We start from the raw sequence: 11,737 nt of genomic DNA on the forward strand, positions 1-11,737 counted from the left end.
TAGCAGCAGTAGCAGCGGCAGCACATAAAGGAAACCCCTGGAATACAAGACCCGGCATCACCCAGCCACCAGTAGCACCCTGTGCAGGACGCCTCATCTAAACAACAAACAAAACAAAAACACAAACCCAGTCATCAGCAGACAGGATTACCACCTCAGCCTTGCCCATCAGAGGAAAAACAAACAAACAAAAAAGCTCAGCACAAATCTCACCCTATATGAAGCTTACACAAACCACTGGACCCAACTTAGGAGGGCAGAAACCAAAAGGAAGAAAGAATTCAACCCTTGAAGCCTGGGAAAAGGAGACCTCAAACACAGTAGGTTTAAAAAAAAAATGAAAAGGCAGAGAAATACTACACAAAGGAAGGAACAAACGAGAAACACAGAAGTCCAAATAAATGAGGAGGAAATAGACAAGCTACCTGAAAAAGAATTCAGAATAATGATAGTAAAGATGATTAAAAACCTTGAAAACAAGGTGGAGAAAGTGCAAGAATCAACTAACAAAGACCTGGAAGAATGAAAGAATAAACACACAGAGACAAACAACACAATTACTGAAGTTAAAAATACTCTAGAAGGTATCAATAGCAGAATGGCTGAAGGAGAAGGACGAATCAGTGAGCTGGAAGATAAAATGGTGGAAATAAGTTCTGAGGAGCAGAATAAAGTAAAAAGAATGAAAAGAACTGAGGATAGTCTCAGAAACCTCTGGGACAATATCTAATGCACCAGTCTTTGAATTATAGAAGAAGAAGAGAAAAATAAAGGGTATGAGAAAATTTTTAAAGAGATTATTGTTGAAAATTTTCCCAGTGTGGAAAAGGAAATAGTCAATCAAATCCCAGAGGCACGAAGAGTTCCATACTGGATAAACCTAAGGAGAAACATGCCAAGACACATACTAATTAAACTAACAAAGACTGTAACACAAAGAAAGGCTATTAAAAGCCGCGAGGGAGGGAGGCGGGAGGGGGGATCGGGATGGGGAACACGTGTAAATCCATGTCTGATTCATGTCAATGTATGGCAAAAACCACTACAATATTGTAAAGTAATTAGCCACCAACTAATAAAAATAAATGGAAAAATAAAAAATAAAAGCCACAAGGGAGAAGCAACAAGTAACATACAAGGGAAACTGCATATGCTTAACAACTGATCTTTCAGCAGAAACTCTGTAGGCCAGAAGGGAATGGCAGGATATATTAAAGTATTGAAAGGGAAGAGTCTACAACCAATATTACAGTACCCAGGGCAAGGATCTCATTCAAAATTGATGGAGAAATAAAAAGCTTTTCAGACAAGCAAAAGTTAAGAGAATTCAGTACCACCAAATCAGCTTTACAACAAATGTTGAAGGGACTCATATAGTCAAGAAATACAAGAGAAGAAAAAAGATCTACAAAATCAATCCTAAACAATTAAGAAAATGACAATAGGAACATATATATCAATAATTACTTTAAATGTAAATGGATTAAATACTCCAACCAAAAGACATAGCCTGGCTGAATGGATACAAAAACAAGACCCATATATATGCTGGGAATTGGACACGACTGAGCGACTGAATTGAACTGAACTGACAAGAAACCCACTTCAGACCTAAAGACACATATAGACTGAAAGGGAGAGGATGGAAAAATATATTCCATGCAAATGGGGAATCTGGAGTAGCAATCCTCATGTCAGACAAAATAGACCTTAAAATAAAGAAGATTACAAGAGATAAGGACACTATATAATGATCAAGGGATCAATCCAAGAGGAAGACATAACAACTGTAAATATCTATGCACCCAACATAGGAGCACCTCAATACATAAGACAAACATTAACAAACATAAAAGGAGAAATTGACAGTAACACAATAATAGTAGGAGACTTTAACACCCCACGTACACCAATGGACAGAAAATTAATAAGGAAACGCAAGTCTTAAGTATTACATTAGATGAGATGGATCTCATTGATATCTTCAGGACATTGCATCTAAATGCAGAAGAATACACCTTCTTCTTAAGTGCACATGGAACATTCTCCAGGATAGACCACATCTTGGGTCACAAATCAAACCTCAGTAAATTTAAGAAAACTGAAATTGTATCAAGCATCTTCTTTGACCACAATGCTATGAAACTGGATATCAATTTCAAGAAAAAAAATTGTAAGAAACACAAACACATGGAGATTAAGCAACACATTTCTAAATAACCAACAGGTTACTGAAGAAATCAAAAGGGAAATAAAAAAATTTCTAGAAACAAATGACAATGAAAACACAAGTAAGGTGAAAAGACAACCCTCAGGATGGGAGAAAATAATAGCAAATGAAACAACTGACAAAGGATTAATTTCCCAAATATACAAGCAGCTCATACAACTCAATATCAGAAAAACAAGCCAATCAAAAAAATGGGAAGAAGACCTAAACAGACATTTCTCCAAAGAAGACATACAGATGGCTAACAAACACATGAAAAGATGCTCAACATCACTCATTATTAGAGAAATGCAAATCAAAACTACAATGAGATATCACCTCACACCAGTCAGAATAGCCATCATCAAAAAGTCTACAGATAATAAATGCTGGAGAGGGTGTGGAGAAAAAGAAATGCTCTTGCACTGTTGGTGAGAATGTAAATTGATACAGCCACTATGGAAGATGGTATGGAGATTCCTTAAAAAACTAGGAATAAAAACACTATATGACTCAGTAATCCCACTCCTAGGCATATACCCTGAGGAAACCAAAATTGTAAAATACACATGTATCCCATTGTTTATTGCAGCGTTATTTACAATAGCTAGAACATGGAAGCAACCTAGATGCCCATTGACAGATGAATGGATAAAGAAATGGTGGTATATATACACAAAGGAATATTACTCAGCCATAAAAAGGAATGCATTTGAGTCACTTCTGATGAGGTGGATGAACCTAGAACCTATTATACAGAATGAAGTAAGTCAGAAAGAGAAAGATAAATATCGTATTCTAATGCACATATACAGAATCTAGAAAAACGGTACTGAAGAATTTATTTACAGGGCAGCAGTGGAGAAGCAGACATAGAGAACAGACGTATGGACATGTGGAGAGGGGAGGAGAGGGTGAGACGTATGGAAAGAGTAACATGGAAACATACATCACCATATATAAAATAGACAGCCAACGGGAATTTGCTGTCTGGCTCAGGAAACTCAAACAGGGGCTCTGTATCATCTAGAGGGGTGGGATGGGGAGGGAGACGGAAGGGAGGTTCAAAAGGGAGGGGATATATGTACACCTATGGCTGATTCATGTTGAGGTCTGACAGAAAACAACAAAATTCTGTAAAGCAATTATCCTTCAATAAAAAAATAAATGAGAAAATATAAAAAGAATAGTAGTTGAAGGCTTTGCTTACACTTGATATGCTAAGTGCTGAGGGAAGCAGTGAACTGAAGTCCCTACTCTCAGTGGAAATTAGTTCTGAGTGTTGAAATAAAAGGTCAGTGCTACCTTCAGAAAAAAAAGAACAGGTACAATTTGCTTGTATTTATTTACTTTTTTAGATATGTCACATTGATACTGCTTTTTCCATTATTTAGTTGAACTTTGCAGAAGTCCTCTACTGGCCAGTAGTGCTAAGTAATTTCCATAGAATGTTTATATTTAAATATCTAGAAATGCTGATTGATAGAGTATTCTTTTATATTCTTTCTTGAACTTTACTAGCCTCAGAAGTTCCCTAAATACTATCCATTAGATGAAGAGGCATGTCACAAGGAGAGGCTTTTGTTATAAAATAAAAATGTGTAAAATAACTTTATAACCCAAAATATACTTCATATAGCAGTTTTACAAATGTAATTTTAAAATAGTCAATGGAATCCTTTCCAAAGATTTCAGTGAAAGTGAAGTCACTTAGTCATGTCCAACTCTTTGCAACCCCAAGGACTATAGCCTACCAGGCTCCTCTGTCCTGGGGATTTTCCAGGCAAGAGTACTGAAGTGGGTTGCCATTTCCTTCTCCATCCAAAGATTTCAGTACAGAAAGCTAAATTCTATGGGAAAGTATGCTTTCCTTGAAAATCTATTTCAGTTGAAATCATGATGTATTATGTTCAAAGCAAGGAAAATAATCTTGGCAGTAGAAATAGGGTGCCTTCTTGTTCCAAAATACATTCACATATATTTTGGAAAACAAATCATAATTTCATTGAATATGACCAAGTTCTAAAATTTCCTTGTTTAGAAATGTGCAAATTTGCAAATATGCAGTGAAAGTTGGGTTGCTTTAGACCAAAGAAAATAAATAATCCATGACCCCATCTAAAGGTCTTTTTGAGAAAGGCTGACTTTGGGACTTTTAATAATGCTATATTGCTGACTATTGCTGTAATATTAGTTGTTGACTATTAAGTTGTCAGTAACAGTTGGGGAGGGAGGGATTCATTCTGCTCAGGGAAATCAAAATCCTAAATACACATTTATTGAGTGCTCAGGTATTCTGGGCATTGAGACAGGATCTTGAGCCACAAAATTCAAAAGACTCAAAAGTTCTTGATGCAGAGAAAATTTCCTTCCTCAGTATCTGTCTAGGAAACATACATGGATCTTAATGTGTTGTACATTATACTTGGCTGTGAACACTCAATACCCATCCATTCCTACCTGTTCTAGGAACGTGGCTTACTTTTTCAGGTTTGAACAATCCTTTTGTTTAGCATTGCTGAGAAGTGAAGTGTCGTATTAACAAATTTTCTAATATTTTGGATAACTGATCTTAGTCATTAGTCAGTGTTCTTTTTAAGCAAACAGATGCTCTTTGTATCTGAATATAGGGGATTGGACCTTTCCCACCTGTCAGATCGGATAGGGAAGGGCAGGTCAAGAAGCCCACTGCCAGTAGATTATTCATTTTGTTTGCCCATTCAGCAACGCTGAAGCGGGTGGTCATCGAGAGCATGAACAGTAATGCTGTGTGCTTCTCATGCATTATCTGCTCAGCACCTGCCTATATCTGCCAGTAGAGAGTAACAGCCTCTTCTCTCCTTTAGAATGCCTCTAAGTGCCCCGTTCCAATTCCCATGACCCCACTCTTTCCCAGTCAACACCCTAACTTGAGACTTGACAAAGTTCACTATCACTTCAGTGTTCATAGCTATCCAGCCAACTATAGAATCACATTTTGGTTTTGATTTTCAGGTATCTCAACCATGTAGCTACAAGAAATAAAAGGTTGTTTCAGGACACTCCTAAAGACTCGTTGTTTCTCTGACTTCTTGAGAATTTCAGATCTTTCCTTCTGTAAGCTGCAGTGTTATATAGTCAGTCAGCTCCCTGGTCCTTGTTGTCAGACTTTCTATGAAACTTTCTGTTGTAATAGTCATCTAGTCTTCCAGTGCTCAATTCTCTCCAGGTATTTAATTCTAGGCAACTAGAAGTGGAAATTTAACGAATGATTTTGCCATGGCATGCTGTGCACCTAAGGTCTTAATTTTTACCAGCAATGAGGTTATTATTTCTTTTAACTTCATTTAGATCACAGAAAATATCCCAGATTCTCTTCTTTGAGGCTCTGTTTTACTGAAGCTGCTGCCAATACTAAATGTTCTAACAGCCAGTGTTTTATGATTAAAGCAGGAATCACTCTCTATATTTCAAACATGAAGGGTTTCAAAAGAGGGAAGTAAGGACCTACACCATCTTGAAAGGCCAGGAGACCAGAATCAGAGAAGCCATTTCCGAGAGTGCCATCCTGAAACACTGAAGTGGGTGAATCTTAAGAGTTCACTGAGACACTGCTGAGAATCCTATATCTGCTGATTTGTTTGTATGAGAGGTTGGCAAACTATGGCCGTGAGAAAAACTGACCTGCCTGTTTTTGTGCAGTGTGTAGGTGAAGAATAGGTTTATTCTTTTCAGTTCGGTTCAGTCGCTCAGTCATGTCCGACTCTTTGCGACCCCATGAACCACAGCACACCAGGCCTCCCTGTCCATCACCAATTCCCACAGTCTGCCCAAACCCATGTCCATTGAGTTGGTGATGCCATCCAACCATCTCATCCTCTGTTGTCCCCTTCTCCTCCTGCCCTCAATCTTTCCCAGCATCAGGGTCTTTTCAAAGAGTCAGCCAAGTATTGGAGTTTCAGCTTCAACATCAGTCCTTCCAATGAACACCCAGGACTGATCTCCTTTAGGATGGACTGGTTGGATCTCCTTGTAGTCCAAGGAACTCTCAAGAGTCTTCTCCAACACCACAGTTCAAAAGCATCAACTCTTCAGCGTTCAGCTTTCTTTATAATCCAACTCTCACATCCATACATGACCACGGGAAAAACCATAGCCTTGACTAGACGAACCTTTGTTGGCAAAGTAATGTCTCTGCTTTTTAATATGCTGTCTAAGTTGGTCATAACTTTCCTTCCAAGGAGTAAGCGTCTTTTAATTTCATGGCTGCAATCACCATCTGCAGTGATACTGGAGCCCCCCAAAATAAAGTCTGACAGTGTTTCCACTGTTTCCCCATCTATTTGCCATGAAGTGATGGGACCAGATGCCATGATCTTAGTTTTCTGAATGTTGAGCTTTAAGCCAACTTTTTCACTCTTCTCTTTCACTTTCATCAAGAGGCTCTTTAGTTCTTCTTCACTTTCTGCCATAAGTGAGGTGTCATCTGCATATCTGAGGTTATTGGTATTTCTCCTGGCAATCTTGATTCCAGCTTGTGCTTCATCCAGCCCAGCGTTTCTCATGATGTACTCTGCATGTAAGTTAAATAAGCAGGTGACAATGTACAGCCTTGACGTACTCCTTTTCCTGTTTGGAACCAGTCTGTTGTTCCATGTCCAGTTCTAACTGTTGCTTCCTGACCTGCATATAGGTTTCTCAAGAGGAAGGTCAGGTGGTCTGATATTCCTATCTCTTTCAGAATTTTCCACAGTTTATTGTGATCCACCTAGTCAAAGGCTTTGGCATAGTCAATAAAGCAGAAATAGATGTTTTTCTGGAACTCTCTTGCTTTTTTGATGATCCAGTGGATGTTGGCAATTTGATCTCTGGTTCCTATGCCTTTTCTAAAACCATCTTGAACATCTGGAAGTTCACGGTTCACATATTGGTGAAGCCTAGCTTGGAGAATTTTGAGCATTACTTTAGTAGCGTGTGAGATGAGTACAATTGTGCAGTAGTTTGAGCATTCTTTGGCGTTGCCTTTCTTCAGGATTGGGATGAAAACTGACCTTTTCCAGTCCTGTGGCCACTGCTGAGTTTTCCAAATTTGCTTGCATATTGAGTGCAGCACTTTCACAGCATCATCTTTTAGGATTTGAAATAGTTCAACTGGAATTCCATCACCTCCACTAGCTTTGTTTGTATTGATGCTTTCTAAGGCCCACTTGACTTCACATTCCAGGATGTCTGGCTCTAGGTGAGTGATCACACCATCGTGATTATCTGGGTCATGAAGTTCTTTTTTGTACAGTCCGTCTGTGTATTCTTGCCACCTCTTCTTAATATCTTCTGCTTCTGTCAGGTCCATACCATTTCTGTCCTTTGTTGAGCCCATCTTTGCATGAAATGTTCCCTTGGTATCTCTCATTTTCTTGAAGAGATTTCTAGTCTTTCTCATTCTATTGTTTTCCTCTATTTCTTTGTATTGATCACTGAGGATGGCTTTCTTATCTCTCCTTGCTATTTTTTGAAACTCTGCATTCAAATGGGAATATCTTTCCTTTTCTCCTTTGCTTTTTGCTTATCTTCTTTTCACAGCTATTTGTAAGGCCTCCTCAGACAACCATTTTGCTTTTTTGCGTTTCTTTTCCTTGGGGAGGGTCTTGATTCCTGTCTACTGCACAATGTCATGAACCTCCATCCATAGTTCATCAGGCACTCTTTCTATCAGATCTAGTCCCTTAAATCTATTTCCCACTCCACTGTATAATCATAAGGGATTTGATTTTGGTCATACCTGAATGGTCTAGTGGTTTTCCCCACTTTCTTCAATTTAAGTCTGAATTTGGCAATGAGGAGTTCATGATCTGAGCCACAGTCAGCTCCCAGTCTTGTTTTTCCTGACTGTATAGAGCTTCTCCATCTTTGGCTGCAAAGAGTATAATCAATCTGATTTTGGTGTTAGCCATCTATAGACTCACTAAAATTTGGATATCTAGGAATGTCAGAGATTGTCCAATTATCCAACCTTTTTTTATAGATGAAAAAAATAGAGGCTTTGGAATCAAATAGATGTGGTTTTAATCCCAATTTCACTGCTTACAAGATGCATGGTCTTGAAAAGTTATTTAACTTCTTTAGTCCCATTTTTCCCTCACAGATTGATAATTAAGATCATAGTAAGGACTACATGCTGAGAACAATTCTTAAGTCAGATCAGTGGTCAAACCATGGTGGGTGTAGACACAGGAGACACTCCCTGCACCCCCTGATTCAGTCTACAACTAATAAGACATGCATAACTCAGCGAAGACATTCATAACTCAGCCAAGGTGTTCCCACACAACAGGATGCCAGAAAGATCCACACATGTGTGCCTCTGAAGTCAGGGGACTGGAGCACATGGAAGAGGCAGAACTGGGGGAATAGGAGGCAGTGCCAGTGATCCTGGCCCCCAGCCGTGGAAACTGAGCCCATGGCCCCAGGAAACCTGTAGCAGCAGGAGAGTAGGCACACATGACTTTAGCCTCCTGGCCACAGCAGCACCCATGGCCACGGGGAACTGGGCCGCAGTGGTGGCAGGGTCCATGACCCTGGTCCTTCCAGCCACTGTGGCGCCCGAGACTCTAGCATCCCTACCCGGGGCAGCAGGCTTGTGATCCCAACAACCCTAGATACACCGCAGACACCCCTGACCCTTGTTCCCTCCCCACCATCCTCCCCCTTCTGCAGTGGCAGTGCCCACAACGCAGGTGACCTTGGGCATGGGGGAGGGGCCTGCCAACCTGGTGCCTTCAGAGGCAGCGTCAGGGTCAGCAGCACCACTAGCAGCAGCAGCAGCAAGGCACTAGCCATCCTGAAACACAAGTCCTCGCAACTGCTGGCAGAGGTGATGGAGAGTGGAAAGCGTTGATTCTGAAATACAGCCGGAGGCAACTCAGGGAAGAGAAACCAGAGCTTGTGCTATAGAACCACCAACATAAAAAAAAGAGAAACTCCTATAATTATCAGCCTGTTAATTTTCAGAATTAAATTAAACAGTGATTCACCTAAATCAGAAATATGTTCCCTACTTCACATGTGCTGTCAGAGAAATAACTCACCAAACACCATGAAAAACCACAGTAACACAGTGTTGCGAAAAGAAAACAACAATTCTCCTGAAACTAAACTTAGTCATGAAGTGTTGTGATCTAACAGAGAATTCAAAATAGCTGTTGTAAATAAACTCAATGAGCTACAAGAAAACAAGGAAACTCAGAAAGGTAGTTCAATGCGTTCAGGAGTAAAATGAATGAACAGAATGAACATGTCACCAAAGAGGTAGAAATGCTAAAAAAAAAAAAACCCCAAAAACCTGGAAGTTCTGGAGCTGAAGAACTCAATACAGTAAGTCCCCTACATATGAACCTTCAAGTTGCAGCCTTTCAAAGATGCAAACATGTTCGTTGTTCAATTACAGAAGTTAGTGCATGTGTTTGGCTTATATTGTCACATCTGTGTATTTCTATGAGTGGTGGTGCTTGTTTGTACTTTATTTTACAGAACTATACAAGGTACAACAGTACAGTATCTTTATTTCAAGCTCAGCATGTCCACAAGCAAGTGTAAAAGCAGTGGTATATAGCCGATTGTGTTAATTGGGTATCTAGGCTAGCTCTGTTGGACTTACCAACAGATTTGACTTAAAAATGGAACTCATTTGTATGTAGGGGGCTTACTGTAAATGAGATGAAGAATGCTTTGGAAATAGAGCAAATGCTATGGAAGACAGAAGTCGCCAGCTTGAAGAAAATAATCTAGAAACAGAACCTGCCTCCGCCTTTCTGCTCTCCCCGGCGATCCCTGCACCCCCACGCTCAGTCCTGTCAGAGCTCGGCGCTCCCACGTCCCATCAGGCCCCTATGTGGCTTCTGGGTTGGTTTGAGGGTGTCCGTCCTTTTTGACTGTACTTTCGTGGCCTCTGGTCCTGGGCTTGCCCCCTGCATTGCATGGTCATCACTGAGTCTTTGAGCATCTCTTCCTCACCATCAGCTCTCTTCTGCTTGTGTCTCTGTGGCTTTCCTCCTTTGGTTGGTTCATGGCAGCAACCATTACTGACAACTAAGATGGACCGGTACAGAAATATCTGCTGATCTTAGGAGTGTTAGTCTCAGTCCTTACCCAGGAAATGTTCTGGTTTGCATGTTATGAACTTAAAAGAGCCAGTGAAGGTTTGAAGAGTATAAACCCACATGAAGCAGCACCCTCAGTGGATCTCTGGCATATGTTTCTGGCTTGGGCTTTGTAATCATGAGTGGAATATTTTCCTTTGTAAATACCCTGACTTCTTGGGGCCGGGCACAGTGGGCATTCATGGAGACCCTCTGCAGTTCTTCCTAAACTCAGCCTTTAGGACACTAGTTATCACCTTGCTCCACGTGTCCTGGGGCACTGTGTCTTTTGATGGCTCTGAGGAGAAGAAGTGGTATGACTTTCTTGTAGCTCTTTCCTCTGCTGGTGTCAGCCTGGACTTTCATGAATCCCCATTATGATTAAATCTGATGTCAGCATACATAATCATGATTCTTATGGGCATCTGGGCATCCTTTGTTTTTGGAGGCAGCTGCCAAAGCCTGACACTCTGCCTCCTCTGCCAAGACAAGGACTTGCTCCTCTTCAATCAGCACCTCAGATAACCTGTGAGAACCAGCACTTACCAAACAGTAAACTACCTTTTTCTAAAAGTCCCTTTTCCTTGTGGAATTTAGAAAAAACAAAACTATCTAGATACAAATGGCTTTCATGCAATTGCTTTCTGAAAGGGATGTATCAGTGGTGTGGAGCCTGGCTGCACATTAGAATCATTTGGGGAAACAAAGAATGTACTGATTTTTGGGCTCCACCCTCCAGATTTAATTGCTCTAGGCATTTGATAATTTTTTAAAGCTTCCTAGATGACTCTGAGGTGTAACCAGGTTGAGAACCATCGATGTCCAAATAGGAACTTCCTAAGAACATCATAACTGAGTAAGAATCAATGTTTAGCTATCTCCTAACTCAGCTTGTGCTAAGCAAGTATGTATCTGAATGTCAAATCCTGGTTAGCCTTTGTCTTTTTTAAGTTCTGAAGTGACAAAAGGCTAAAGGGCTGTCATGTCTTCACGTGTTTCACTAGTATCCTGTTTTATGAGAATATGGCAGGGTATGCTTCTAACTACAGTGATAAATTGTACTGACTTACTATGATCATTTAGCCAAAGTAAGCTGTTGATTAATTAATAGGAGTATTTTTCTGTAGTTTTTCCATTTTGAGGATAGATTCCATCTCTTTAACTAAAATCCAATTATTTTCTGACTTCCTGGGAAGATATTATAAAAACAAGAATTTTTGTGCAACTTCTGCAAGTCTTTCCTGGGCTTAAGTCTTTTCATGGGCTCCACCCCAGGGCAGTTGTTTACCGGCTGAGTGCTAGTTGCTGGATTACTTGCAGTAGAGCGCGTAGTTCTGCCTCTGAGCAGTTCTACAGGTTTCTGAGTGATGTATCCTGGGGCAGACTTCACTGGAGCTGGTGCAAGTTTACTGCA

At 40.3% G+C, this 11,737-nt stretch overlaps 1 pseudogene; it reads left to right on the forward strand.

The window, feature by feature from the left end:
* Positions 1–8,718: 8,718 nt before the first annotated feature.
* LOC122427822 lies at positions 8,719–10,848 on the forward strand (annotated as a pseudogene).
* Positions 10,849–11,737: the final 889 nt, after the last annotated feature.

Source organism: Cervus canadensis, chromosome 25, assembly GCF_019320065.1.
Source record: "Cervus canadensis isolate Bull #8, Minnesota chromosome 25, ASM1932006v1, whole genome shotgun sequence".
NCBI classification, from domain to species: domain Eukaryota; kingdom Metazoa; phylum Chordata; class Mammalia; order Artiodactyla; family Cervidae; genus Cervus; species Cervus canadensis.